General features: G+C 41.1%; 1 long non-coding RNA gene across 1 annotated transcript; it reads left to right on the top strand.

The window, feature by feature from the left end:
- The first annotated feature begins 257 nt into the window (after positions 1-257).
- LOC120564545 lies at positions 258-917 on the top strand. Its single transcript, XR_005640114.1, has 3 exons — positions 258-381; positions 481-799; positions 899-917. It is a non-coding gene; the product is annotated as an uncharacterized LOC120564545 (long non-coding RNA).
- Positions 918-15,480: the final 14,563 nt, after the last annotated feature.

Raw genomic sequence — 15,480 nt, 5'->3', positions numbered from 1 at the left:
TAAATGTTACTCAGATTATTTAAAATATGTGTTCACAGAAGACCTCCAGGACTACCAGCGGTACCATGAGGGCAGCTGCCCCACTTCCAAGCAGCTGGAAAATGCACAGTCCAAAGTGTCGAGGGTCAGGTCTTTTATATTTTACCTGGCTAAGGGACAGACTGTATTGTTCAAATGTTCTTAGAGACTGACGAGTTTCGATGGCTGGTTCGCTGGCTGCAGCTGCGGGTGGCCAGCAAGCCACCGAACCAGCTGATTTTCTTCACGGCTGGGAAGGGCCCATGCTAAAACTTCTTGCACCACCTGCAGGTAGCGTGGGCGGAGATCTGCCTTAAAGGGTCCCCCAACTTCACTGACCTGAGGACCGCTGTGTCTGCTCATGTAAGTTCTCCTCAGTCACTTATCTGTTCATGCTGAATTTCATTAAAACTCTTCTGGCTTAACTAACCGTAGCAATCTTTTCTCTTCTACTGTTTTAAGGTCAAGAACAACCTTCTGTCGGGCAGCAGAAGATGGTGGCCACCTTTATGTGCCACAACATGGCCACCGCTGACTGCTTCTACGCCCTCAGCCTGAACGTGGCCCAGTCAAAGAGGATGACGGAGCATTTCCGCTAGGCCCTCACCCACACCGTGCCATCACCGGAGTAACCAGAAGCCTCCTCCTCCTCCCCCACCAGGAAGAGTTACCGCAAGCCTGAGTCCTCCTCCAGTTCCAAGACAAAACCCCTGCCACCTACCAGGAGTCAGGGACCTCAGGACTGGAGAAGGAGAGGGAGTTTATGGCGAGGCTGCAAAATGTAAGTAAAACTCTAAGATATGTACTTTAAAGACTCAGGCCATTTATGTCTGTTACACCAGACCTCACTCTGTGTTTTGTGTTTGTGTTTCCTCAACAGACACCAGAGAAGGCCCGAAGTCCGTGAACACGCCAGTGTGCTTCAACCTAACTTGTGTGGTGGGAAATGTCTTCAGCCACACCCAAAAAAAAGTTTTGTTTTTAATACTTTGCTTTTGTATGAGCTGGATTATACAGTACACCAAACGTATTATGAATAAAACAACATGGATATTCCATTACTATGGGTTCTTACTGACATTTCAGGACCATTTATGACGGGTCGGGATATTGCCATCCTTGTGTAACCCAGACTAAAAGGTACACAGGCATAGATTCACAAGGGAGTGGAGGGGGGCATTTTATAGCATTTTGATAAGATGCATAGTGATATTAATCAAATACAGTAATGCACACAAAAGAAATCTATGGTTTCTATGGGAGAAAAACAAACATTATGTACATTAGCCATGCCCTACAGGAATTGGGATTTTGTACGTTGATACATTTTGAAACCACTACATGATACATGATGTATGTTCTAATGTCTAAGTTTTACATAAATTAAATAATTTGCACATATATCTATGTGTATGTTGTCAGTCATTGTACATTTAGGTTGAAATTGAGTGATGCTTGACATTTAAATCATATCAAAATATGTCAATACATTTTGACGTAATTTTGACATCAATGTTTGATGTCATATTGATGTTAAATTGACATCAAATGCTCACTGGGAAGTGTGTGTTTCTTTCCTTTTTATATAGAATTTAATTTAATGCAATACAAATGTAAAAGTGCTTAAAGTGTGTAATATAATGTAAAAATGTTTTATTTTCTGAAATAAGGCATACTGGCATAGTAACCCAAGTTAGGTTATTTTTGACCCAACTCCTGGGTTAAAAAGGGACCAACTAATTTCTGGGTTATTTCAACCCAGAAAATTGGGTTGTTCTTTTGACCCAGAAGTTGGGTTATTTTAACGAAACATTTGGGTCAGGTATTTAACCCAGAAGTTGGGTTATATTAACTACGCTGTTGGGTTATTTTAACCCAAGATTTGGGTCAAATATTTAACCCAGAAGTTGGGTTATATTAACTACACTGTTAGGCAAGGCAAGGCAGCTTTATTTGTATAGCACATTTCAGCAACAGGGCAATTCAAAGTGCTTTACATAAAACATTAAAGAGCAGTTAGAAAACAATTTTAAACAATTTTAAAACATTAATAAACAAATTAAAACAAGAATAAAATTGATAGTGCAGTATAAGAATAAAAGTTACAGTGCAGTATAAGAAATTAAAGTTAATAAAATAGATTATTTAAAGAAAAGCAACATCAAAAAGATAGGTCTTTAGCTTAGATTTAAAAGAACTGAGAGTTTTAGCGGACCTGCAGGTTTCTGGGAGTTTGTTCCAGATATGTGCAGAGGCGCGGGAAGTCATTTCCAGCAGGGGGTGCGGGGTGCTGGCGGGGGGGGGGTGGTGCGCAGAACAACTCTACCTCTACCTCTGCCTCCCCACCCCACCACCCCCCTCCATGAAGTAGGCTACATACTGCTATATACTGCACAGCGAAATATATAGGCACTAAATCACATGCCAATCACTACTGGTCAAAAGATTCCTTTGCAGCGGCCCGGTTTAAATCCGACCTGCGGCCCTTTCTGCGTGTCATTCCCTCTCTCTCTCCCCCGTTCCTGTCTATCCACTGTCACTATCGAATAAAAAATAATAAAAAGATGAATGACTAGTCCAGCTGAGCAGGCGTCAAGTATGCCTTTCCAGTTCAATAAACCAAGTACTGCCATCTGACTCACACATCACAAGACAGTGTTACAATTAATTAAATCATACCAAAGCGTTGTATGGCTCAAGACTATGGCGATATAGTATTCACTATAAATCACCCAAGCAGCAGCACAATAGTAATTCTGAACGTGATTGACTGAAGATACAACAATGCCATCACACAACACAGCTGAGTGAAGGTTGTTAAATAACAGTCACTTAGTCAGCTGCTACTTCACAAACTGCAAAGAAGCCAACATATAGGCTACTGCACTTGACCACTAAGTCTCACACAGGCCTATAGCAGCATCACAAAATTATGATGCAATACCGCGTCATATGCATGGCTTTTCAATAAACTAAACTAAATATGTACATTATCTGGTCACACGGTCACAACAGATTATATTAACCTACTCAATTTACAGATAGCATAATAGCTCTTACCTTTAGAAGTTCTAATTTCTTGTCTTTTTTCTTTGCAAAGTCGCAGATCAAATCCTCAAAGTCCAGCTCCCTCAGCAGCTCGCTAAACCCTACTACAGATGCGCTGCTGTGTGTTGGTAGAACTTTACAGGCAACGCAACAAATGTCTCCCGGTGGACAGTGAATATAGAATCCACTCCCGGGTACCGTTTCACCGTTGTGAAGGTGTCGGGTCAGTGCCTCGTTAGTGAGAGGCCGGGTCTTTCTACCGAGCCTCGTCCCCCTCCGAGATGCTGGACATTTAGCCCCGATTCTGAAAGGCTGATAGCCCTCTGGGTATAACTTCCTCCCGGACGGTCTCTGTAATCGGTCCCGTAGTGCAGGGTCTTCAGAGATGATGGTACCTGAGGGGCCATTACCTTTGTCTTTTTCCACAACAACTTCGCTGAAGTTAACGTTAGCTACCGTTAGCTGTGGCAGATTGTAGCTGGTAGAAGGCAGCGATTCTTCAAAGCTAACGCTATTAGCTCCTCGACATCCTCCTCTTCGTCATCCCAGCTCTTTTTAAAAGCTCTTTATTCGCGGGGACATTTTTTATAGCAGCCGATCTTTTCTCTCCCTTTTCCACACTTTCACTCCGCTGATACAACCCAATCTGACCGGGGATCAGTTACAAATTAATTCCACTCTTTCAATCTCAACTCGTTCTTAGAAAACTGATCTTGATTCAGTGCGATGTAAACAACCTGCTCTATGCCCACCCACCTTTATCTTTAGCCAATCTACACAGTGCATGCGGCCTTCTCCCAATCATTACATTAAACAACTTTTATTTTATTCTGATTGGATAATTATCACCATAATGATTAATGGCCATTGGGTAATACGGGCTTGATCGCAGTTTGCCAACAAGGGGTGCTGCCGCCAACAAGGGGTGCTGCCGCACCCCCAGCACCCCTACTTCCCGCGCCTATGGATATGTGGAGCATAAAAACTGAACGCTGCTTCCCCCTGTTTAGTTCTGACTCTGGGGACAACAAGTAGACCTGTCCCAGACGACCTGAGAGGTCTGGGTGGGTCATAGTGTAGTAGCAGATCAGAAATGTATTTTGGCCCTAAACCGTTTAGTGATTTATAAACCAGTAAAAGTATTTTGAAATCAATTCTTTGAGGCACTGGAAGCCAGTGTAAAGACTTCAGTACTGGAGTGATGTGATCCACTTTCCTGGTTTTAGTGAGGACTCGAGCAGCAGCGTTCTGAATCAGCTGCAGCTGTCTGATTGATTTTTTAGGGAGACCTGTAAAGACACCGTTACAGTAGTCAAGTCTACTGAAGATAAAAGCATGGACAAGTTTTTCCAGATCTTGCTGAGACATAAGTCCTCTAACCCTTGATATATTTTTAAGGTGATAATATGCTGATTTTTTAATTATGTTAATGTGGCTGTTAAAATTTAGGTCTGAGTCCATGACTACACCAAGATTTCTGGCTTTGTCTGTTGTTTTTAACATTGTCGTTTGAAGCTGAGCGCTGACTTTCAATCGTTCCTCTTTTGCTCCAAAAACAACCACCTCCGTTTTTTCTTCATTTAATTTAAGAAAGTTCTGGCACATCCAATCATTAATTTGTTCAATGCACATATTTAATTGTTGTATTGGGCTATAGTTCCCTGGTGATAAGGTTATGTAAATTTGTGTGTCATCTGCATAACTATGGTAAGTTATTTTGTTGTTTTCCATAATCTGACCCAGTGGAAGCATGTAGATGTTGAACAGAAGAGGCCCCAGAACTGAGCCTTGGGGAACTCCGCACGTCATTTTTGTATGCTCAGATGTATAATTACCTATAGACACAAAGTAGTCCCTATTCTTTAAATAGGATTCAAACCACTTTAGTACTGAGCCAGAAAGACCAACCCAGTTTTCCAATCGTTCAAGCAATATGTCATGGTCTACTGTATCAAATGCAGCACTAAGATCAAGTAATACTAAGACTGAAATTTTGCCACTATCTGTGTTTAAGTGGATGTCATTAAAGACTTTAACAAGAGCCGTCTCAGTGCTGTGGTGTGGTCGAAAACCTGACTGGAAGGCATCAAAACTGTTGTTTAGCAATAAGAAAAGGTTGAGTTGTTGAAAATCCACTTTTTCTATGATTTTACTTAAAAATGGAAGGTTTGATATTGGCCTATAGTTGCTCATTAGTGTCGTATCTAGATTGTTCTTTTTTAGGAGTGGCTTGATGACTGCAGTTTTCAGGGCCTGTGGAAAGATACCTGAGAGCAGAGATGTGTTTACAATCTGTAGAAGATCAGAAGCCAAACACTTCGAAACATTTTTGAAAACACCCGTTGGTAGAATATCAAGGCAACAGGAGGAGGTTTTCAGATGTTGTATAATGTCCTCCAGGTTTTTAAGGTTGATCGTATGAAATTGTGTCATGTTGGAATTTGTTTTGCATGCATACTGTGACAACACATATCCTGTACTTGATATGGAGGCACTGACTGTTTGTCTAATTTTCTGAATTTTGTCTGTGAAGAAGGAGGCAAAGTCGTTGCAAGCCTTGATAGACAACAGTTCAGATGCTACCGGTACTGGAGGGTTTGTTAATCTATCAACAGTAGCAAACAAAGCACGTGAATTATTATTGTTTCTGGCGATAATGTCAGAGAAAAAGGACCGTCTTGCATTTCTTAGTTCCAGATTATAAATGCGAACTCTCTCTTTATAAGTGTTATAATGGACCTGGAGATTAGATTTTCGCCAACTGCGTTCAGCTTTTCGACACTCTCTTTTTTCTGTTCTCACACCTATAAAATTTCTCCATGGAGATCTTTTCTTACCAGAGACAGCTTTGACCTTAGTGGGAGCAATAGCATCAATAACATTCGTAATTTTACAGTTGAAATTATCTACCAGCTCAGTGACTGAGGCCCCAGTGAGGGTGGGTGTAGAGGAGAAAAGCTGAATGAATGATTCACTGGTGTTTTCAGTGATATACCGTTTTCTGATTAACTTTGTTTGAACACTTTTGGGTACAGAGATAGTGCCATTAAAGAAAACACAGGAATGATCAGAGAGAGCAACATCAGTCACCACAACCTTGGGAATGTTCAGACCCTTGGAGATAATCAAGTCCAGAGTGTGCCCCTTATTGTGCGTGGGCTGTGTCACATGCTGAGTCAGTCCATAGCTCTCAAAAACACAACACAGTTCTTTGGTCCCCCGGTCCTGGGGGTTGTCAACATGAATGTTAAAATCACCAGCAATAATTACACGGTCAAAGTTTATACAGATTATAGACAGCAGTTCATTAAAATCGTCAAAGAAGGATGCACAGTATTTAGGTGGCCTGTAGATATTTAGAAGTAGAGCTTGAGGGGAGGATCTTAGCTGAAGAGCCACATATTCAAAAGAAGCAAATTTTCCGTAAGATATTTGCGTACATTGGAATGAGTCATTAAACAAAATGGCGACTCCACCTCCTTTCTTATTCACTCTATTCTCACCTCATAAAACTAAAGTTAGGGGGCTGACTCAATGAGAACAGCAGCACTGTTATTATGGTCCAACCAGGTTTCAGTTAAAAACATAAAATCAAGATTGTTCTTGATAATAAAATCATTGATTAAAAATGATTTTCCTGCCAAAGATCTAACGTTTAGTAGGGCTAGTGTTAGTGCGTTTTCATTTTTTGGGACAGACTGTGGCTGACGAGGAATGGATGCTAAATTTGCAAAGTTTGCAGTTACGTGCTTATTCGCCAATCTTTTTCTATTACCTATCACAACATAAATTGTGGAAGAACCCAATACGCAGGGCCCAGGCTTGTCTTGGAAAGAGTCATGAGTGCTACTATGCATGCAGCCTGGACCCGGCCCATATCAGTTAATGCTTCCTGCATTTTGCACACAAGCATCCTTATCAGTTTGGGGAGAAGGAGTTAGCTGCCGTCCTTGAGGGGCAGAGGTGCCTGGCGTTTTACGATGGGAGAAGGAAGGGGGCATACTTGGTTCCAGCATTTACCAGCTGCTTAATCTGGTCAGTGAACTCCAACATGGGGATGGGGAAAGAGGGGAGAGCGACATATCCTTAAAGAGGTCCTCATAACTGTCTGGTTGTCACAGGGGTTTGAGGAGTGTTGCAACGGTGAGAAGGGGTGTTGAGATTTCTCATCTCCGGTCTTTGGTCTCCCATGGTCAAATCTTTGCTCAGGTGGGGGCTGTGGTGGCTTACTGCGCACTTTGTTGTTGTGTCTTCCTCTTGTTTTGGTTCATCTTGTCTCGGCCCTTGGCCAAGGGAGCAGATGTGTGGCGCAGAAAGTAAAGTAGGCTAGAGGTGAACAGCTTTACTCCTGGCTTGTTAAGGAATAGTCCATCTGCTTTAAAAAGATGTCTGCAGCCCCAGAAAATGTTAAAATTGTCAATGAACTGCAGAGAATGGTTGGTACATACGTTTGAAAGCCATCTGTTCAGTGCCAACAGTCTGCCCAATCTCTCAGCTCTTCCTCTGACTGGCGGTATAGGGCCACTGATAAACACCTTTGCGTTTAGGGAGTTGACTGCGTTCAGCAGATTCATAAAGTCACGATTCAGCACTTCAGACTCTTGCTTTACAACATAATTTGACCCTATATGCAGTATAATGTTCTTCACAGTTGGGTGTGCTGCTATGATATCCTGGATTCTTTGGGCCAAATCAGACACCATGTCTTTGGGAAAACAGAGTATTTTGGTGTTTTTACTGCTTTTTATATCTTTCACAGCAGATTCACCCACAATCAGAGTTTGGGGCCCAGTCGTTAGCTTTCCCTGTAGCTTTTTACTTTTAGAATTGCTCTCAGTCCTTACCCTGCTGTGTGACGATGAGACGTAATCCAGGTTACGTCCAGTGTCCTGCAGCAGAGGAGCAAATCTGTTCTTCACCTGCACACTCAGTTGTTGGGGAGGCATTTTGTTGCTGATTTTCCCTTTTGCAGTTGTCCACGGCTGTGTCCTACTAAGTATAGGGGTTGAAGAGGCACTCTGCCTGGGTGGTAATGCAGGCCAGCCGGTCATATCACAAATCTCAGGGCGCTGTGCTCTGCCCGTTAGTCGTCCTCCCTTTTCCCAGGAAAATGATTTACTCTTAGGCTTTGCACCAAAAGAGTTCCAGGGAGGACTGCCACTTGTTGATTTATTATCCGTTCCACAGCCCTCTTGTTTCTTTGTGGTCTTGCTGGTGCTAGTTAGCCGTGTGTTAGCATGCTTTTGTCCATTGTTTTGGGTCACTGGTAAAGTGGTGTCATTTCCACATGATCCGTTCACTTCCAGGTTTACTTCTAACCGGTAAATTTTGGTTTCCAACTGATTACTGCAATCTTCTGCAGGAGCTTGTAGTAGTCCTCTATGGAGAAGGGTGGCATCTTGCTGCTAATTAGCTTTAGCTGCAGTCACTTTAGGACAGGCTTGAGCTATTGGTAGGCCTCGGTCACGCAGAAAAATGTTCAAATATGACAATAGCCTACTATGTCTACAAAAAATGTATAGTCCAGTGATTTATAAGTATCCAAGAGCCGCTGCTCATAGTTTCTCTCAGAAGAAAAGCAAGATTATCAGCAGAAATATGCAAGCAGAAGCAGGAGCAAGCAGTAGAGCGTCGTTGGGTTATTTTAACCCAAGATTTGGGTCAAATATTTAACCCAGAAGTTGGGTCAAAAAGAATAACCCAATTTTCTGGGTTGAAATAACCCAGAAATTAATTGGTCCCTTTTTAACCCAGGAGTTTTTAGTGTGTGGTCAGCGCGTTTTTTAAACTAATGTATTTCAATGGGAAGCATCTTTCCTGATTACAGCACGATTCTTTCTGCCAGTCGGGCTGCAGCAGAGAAGTTCTAAACAGCTTTGCTGTTATTGGTATTTTTAGCCCAATAACCACTGTTTTAAACAACATTTATTCACAAGATCTTATCATGGTTTATATGTATTTCTTTTAATGTTATTATTTTGGTATTATGGCCAGGGAAGATGGATTGCTTTGTTGTTTATTGATATTTTTAAAACTATAACGCTACATCTATCAACATTTATTTAGATGTTATCATGGTAGTAATTTCTTTATTTTAATAATATTATTTCGATTTTGGTGAAATATTACAGTATGCTGTAAAACAGGAGTAATGTATCCTCTTCAGACTGACATATGTTACTGTCGAGGTGGAGACCTTTCCAACGATGTGTTTGCTATAGTATAGTAGTTAGTTTAAATTTTTACATATAATGGTGACCACTTTGCAGGCAATACTTTATTGTCCCCAGAGGGATTTTTCCCTTGAGTTCAAATGCTTCACACATAACCAGTGGCGGTTTCTCTAGGAGGCCAAAGGAAGCCTGGCCTCCCCATGAAAATATAAACATAATTTAAAATATAAAATAAATTTTATTTTTAAATAAAATAAAAAAATAAAGATTTTACGATAAATGTTATAATTTAAAATATATTTGAATATTTTAAATTATGTTTTATATTTTTAACCGTAGGAATTATAAATTTCCCTAATCAAAACATTCCATTATCATTTTCTTCTATAACTGGTAGAGCGAAACAACGCCCCTCTGCACTGTGTGTGTGGTGCAGTCCTGTCTGGGCTCTGTCTAGTGGCCAGTAAAATGCTACGAACGCTCTAAGGGAGGCCAGCTTTTCCTGGCCTCCCTTAGAGAATTTTTTTTTATTTTCAGCCAATCAGATTGAGGCTAGGTTTGACCGAGCTCGACATTAAATGGTCAATTTATCATAAATAAAAAAACCAGGGAAGCCAGGTTGAACCTGGCTTCTCACCAATCACATGCCTCAGACAGATGCGTAACTATGGTAACAGTACGCTACTACGCAGCGGTGCCGACTGGCGTCAGCTGAGCTAACAGTCAGTTAACAGCAAGTTTACACAATGGATGGTGATCTTGAGTTTCTTGTTGAAAATGACTTCACTATAACTTGCTTTTGAGCTACAACTGAAGCGAGCGAGGCGCGCCGTGCACCTCTGACGCTCATTCATGAGTGGTGAAGATAGTTGTGGAAACTTTCCCGGCTGGTCAACAGTACAGAAATTAGCTAGCCATGGCACAAAAGCGCATTTTGGATTTCTTTATAGATTAACCACAAGCTAAAAAGCGTAAAGGACCGGAGGCAGAAAACTCAGCAACTGTAACTGAATGAAGTAGCGACCCTGCTAGCAACAGACGACGAGGGAGCTAATCTTGTAAACCAAGCTAGCAGCACCAGGGTAGCCGCAGAGGGAACATCAACGTCAACTCAGTGCTGCCAGCCTCGGGCTCACACTTTTCCTGCTAGACGTTTTGGAGATGAGGATTTCTTTTTAGTGTTATGACTGCAACACAAGGTAATAACGCTGGTTTATTATTATGCTGCCGCCGTGCAGTAAATTGGCAAGATTTATCAACTGTTAAGTAACAGTTCAACTGGTAGTTTATACGAATTATTGTAGATGATTGTGTTTTTTTTACACTTGTGTAAAGCCTACTTAGCCTACGTATTGGAAAACCAGAATGAGGTCACACCGATTTTTAATTATCCTACCGTATTGTTATAAAATTATTAGGCCCAGCTTAACACGCAGGCCCAATATCTTTATGCCTTTAATTTGATATTGCTGTGCTACAAAAACTTAAGGCTGCATTTCTCTATTTCAGTGTTTATGTCAGGACTGACTGGCTTCACTTTGATTTGATTTAAAGGGGTGATAGAATGCAAAACCGATTTTACCCTGTCGTAGTTGAATGAGGACAGTTCGGTGGGTAAATAGGACATACATAGAAGCTCAAAATCCCATTGACACCCCTTTACTATGAAAATCTCATATTTTGAAACTGCCGCTGAAAACGGGCGAATCCCAACAAAGCTGGAAGTTGACGTCAACCTCCCAAAAACCGGAACCTTTGTCACAGCCATGGGTGTATTAAGAGAACGGTCACGCCCCAACATTTACATAGGCTACACAACTGACCTGAGATCAGGTAGTTTTCTGAATCTAGCTAGGTCACGCAGATCTCTGCTATTCCATTACAAAATTCACTTCTGAAACTTTTTAATGCGAGAAATCAACCATATAAAGCTCAAATATGGGCCGCTTTACGAAAATGGATGGCTAATTGCAAATTTTCTCCGACTGTGTGTCGGAGTTTAGTGCCGGTGTTGGTGCTGCCTGGGTTGCTACATCGCCGCCCTGACCGCAGTGTCAGCGAGCTTGTTACGCCCGCAATCTTTTACCGCAGCCCGCAGGTTCCAGTTAATCTTATAATGGGTATGTGTGTTGAGTTATTTAAACAAACAATTGGGGAAATAAACGCCTCTTGTCCGCAAGTCTCATTGATAGAGCCGCGGTGAGATGGAGTCCATCAATGAGAGCTAGCTAGCCTCCTCCTAACTCTGACATTCACAAAAATACATTCAATTGAAATCCGAAATCGGATAAGTGTTAGCTAAGCTTTGTAAGACCTTGAGGAACCTGTAATATTCATGCCGTGGACGAATTCAAACTGTAAATATACTTTAGTTAGTGCGAAAGTGACAAGCGCGACGTATTTCCCCATTGTAACGAATGGGACATATGCAAGCAGCTGCTCGTCCTACAAAGATGCCTTGCTTAGTTCTATAAAAATGCCTTAAAATCAAATCGGGACACAACGGTTAGCTTTATAAGACATTGGGGAATGATGTTGTATAAGTGGCGTGACGAAATTCAAACTGTAAATATAATTTAGTTATGGCAAAAGTGTAGCTAGCTAAAGCGGTATTTCCCCATTGTAATGAATGTGACATATAGCAAGGCAGCTGCTCGGTCCTACAAAGACGCCCCACGTTCATAAAAATGCCTTAAAATCAAATCGGACACAACGGTTAGCTTTATAAGACATTGGGGAATGATGTTATATAAATGGCGTGACGAAATTCAAACTGTAAATATAATTTAGTTATGACGAAAGTGTAGCTAGCTAGCTGCGGTATTTCCCCATTGTAATGAATGGGACATATAGCAAGCAGCTGCTCGTCCTACAAAGATGCCTCGCGTTCATAAAAATGCCTTAAAATCAAACGGACACAACGTTTAGCTTTATAAGACATTGGGGAATGATGTTATATAAGTGGCGTGATGAAATTCAAACTGTAAATATAATTTAGTTATGGCGAAAGTGTAGCTAGCTAGCTGTGGTATTTCCCCATTGTAATGAATGGGACATATAGCAAGCAGCTGCTCGTCCTACAAAGACGCCTCGCGTCCGTAAAAATGCCTTAAAATCAAATCGGACACAACGGTTAGCTTTATAAGACATTGGGGAATGATGTTATGTAAGTGGCGTGACGAAATTCAAACCGTAAATATATTAGAGTTATGCCGGCAGCTGGCCGCGGAGCCCCGTAGTGCAGTATCCACAAAGGGTGACTTTGCGCTGGGTATGGAGCCCAGCAGGCTGCCGCTTTCTCGTCAGACTGTGTGGAGCTCCTAAAGTCTTACCAAATTTGCAATTAGCCATCAATTTTTGTAAAACGGCCCATATATGCTTTATATAGTTGATTTCTCGCTTAAAAAAGTCTCAGAAGTGAATTTGGTAATGAAACATTGCAGTGTCTGGAATATGAGATTCTGTCGCTTCTCTAATGTATGTGTATTGGGGATTCGCTCAACCAATCAGCCGCGTCTCTAATGTGTTCGGTATGGCAAGTCGCTCAACCAATCAGCGCGCAGCTCATCTAAATATTCATGACCATACCATATTTGGAAGAAAAGCTCTTGTTACAAATAGGGCCAAAACACAGGGATGCATAAGGGCCAGTAAAATATCAACCAGGCCATTTTCAGCCCAACCAATGTTACATACCCCATTAGGAGACCATAAGGAACAGTGTGAAATACCCTATATAATCATTCTATCACCCCTTTAATATAATTCAGTGATGTGTTTTATACCCTTGTGTTTTGTGGCTCAGTGTTTGTGCTTGTAGTAGGCATATTCTGTACCATTGCCGTATCTTGTGCCGATATCCTGCGCTCCCCGTGCCTAGTTTGTTCTGTCTTGGATTTTGGACTTTATTCTTGTTTTTGTTTTTTCGCTTGTGGAGCGTCCGAGTGTGTACCTGTGTTCCAGTTTTATTAGCGAAGCCTTAGTACTGTTTTGACACCACAAAGTGCCTTTGTTTTAATAAATAGAGATATGTTGTCTTCATCTTGACAGTATGGGTATGAAATAAATGTATCTTGGTTGAATAGCGATAACGGTCTATTATTTCCCGGTGTTTGGGGATCAGTAGCCCACAGCAGACTAATTACGGTCTTGGATAGGCTATTTATATGAATTGAATCTCTATACAGTTCAATAAATTGTGATGGCTGCAGTTTGGTGTGTGGTGGTTGACTTAGGCTGAAATCTTTGTCAGCACCCCCAATTCAAAATATGTTCCCGCGGCTCTGGTGCAAGCTGTCGCAGAGTTTGACACAACGCTAGCAGAGCGCCTAGCATCAGCTACAACATTTACAGGTGTGTCAAAGACAGTTCAGAATGACATAATAGAGAGCGCTGCTCATGTTATTCAGGAAGAAATAGATAAAGAAATAAACACAGCGTCATTCATAGCAGTGGAAGTGGATGACACCACAGACATATCATGCAAGTGCCAATTGACGGTCATTATCCGCTACGTAAATAAAAAGAGAATGATATGTGAGCGTTTTTTTTTACGTTAGCCTTGAACGAGATGCTGAAGCATACTATGCTTAGTATACATACTAAGCTCACTGGCTTCCTCGGTCAAATTTACCACGCACCGCCACTGCACATAACATGTGTGGTGATGGCGCAGTGGATATGACACATGGCTTAGGTGTGGGAGATCAGGGTTCGATTCCCACTGTGATACATCAACCAATGTGTTCCTGAGCAAGACACTAAACCCCTAGTTGCCCCAGAGGCGTGCGACCTCTGATATATATATATAGCAATTATAAGTCTCCTTGGATAAAAGCGTCAGCTAAATGACATGTAATGTAACACTTGACATATTGTTTAATTATACAACTAACATATACTTACAATAAAAAAAACATAAACAAAGTGATATGTAGCCAGACTGAAACACAGCCACAATCTATTGCTCATATTTCACAAACTGTCACGTCTAGTCCCTTTGTCAAGTTTCTTTGTTTAGTTGGTTTCATATTTTCTGTTGGTTTTCCCATTTCCTGTTTTATTTTGTAGTCTGTCTTTTCTCCCTAGTCTTGTCTGGTTTTACTTCCTGTCTTTTGGTTTTCCCGCCCTTGTGATTGTCTGATGTGTTTCACCTGTTCCCCAGCCCTAGTGTCGCCTGTATGGAGCTAGATTTGTTTCTTTATTACATGTGAGAAAATAAATGATCTGAGAGGAAAAAAAAAGTTTGAGAGCAAAAGTTATCACACTGATAGCAAAAAAGCATTTTATGAGAGAAGAAAAAATATTTGAGAGAAAAAGTTTTCATACCAACAGCAAAAAATAATAATATTTGAGACTAAAAAAAGTTTTGAGAGAAAGTATTTTCTCATAGAACATAAAAAAATATAAATTTGAAATTTTTTAAATTATTTCTGAGAAAATAAAATCTCTCTCAAAATACTTTTTTAAACTCTCAAATATATATTTTTTGCTCTCAAAACCTAGCTAAGTCTTTGCTCTCGATGCAATTTCTTGCTCTCGTGTAGGATTTTGCTCTCGCTGTGAAAATAATGTCATGGGCGGGGCCACGTTCCTTTTGGCCAGTCGGGTGAGCACCGTCTTGTCTTGGGAGTCGAACTGAATCATTACACTGGCTGAGCAATGCCAGCCAGGGGTATCCAGATACATTGCGCAACAAGGAACAATGGCTGCCAGGTCGAGACCAGATAAATAAATTAAGTATTTTTGGGGCTTAAAGAATTGATTTAAAAATTACGACAGTCTTGTTTTGTGCGTCTACACAATCATGTACATAGATATTTGCAACTATATTTGTAACTGAAACGTTTTTAAAATCGCTAGCTTGCTTATGCTAACGTTAACGTTACATTGCTGATTTGCACAACAGTCCCGCATTTCTCTGCCTTGACTGCTGCATGTCTACATTGTTAACTAAACTCCATTAGCAGCAAAATTAGTTTGATATCAGTGCATAACACTACTTGCTTTGGAGACACATGCTTTACATATACCGTCCTGTATCACGACAGGAGCGGGGGACACACAGCAGCGCGATCCACTTTCTGGCTGAAAACGAGCAGTAATCATTTGAATTCATTCCTGTTCATGTACCTGTACATTGTTGTTGGTTATGATACAGGACACTAATGAAAGAAATGGGGTTGGAGGGGAAAGGTTACTGGCCAACAGGCATCACACTATGGTCTGGAATTTCAGAATA

The sequence above is a fragment of the Perca fluviatilis genome, chromosome 8 (assembly GCF_010015445.1).
Source record: "Perca fluviatilis chromosome 8, GENO_Pfluv_1.0, whole genome shotgun sequence".
NCBI classification, from domain to species: Eukaryota; Metazoa; Chordata; class Actinopteri; order Perciformes; family Percidae; genus Perca; species Perca fluviatilis.
The sequence above is the reverse complement of the archived record's forward strand: the minus strand, read 5'-3'. Positions and strand labels throughout refer to the sequence as shown.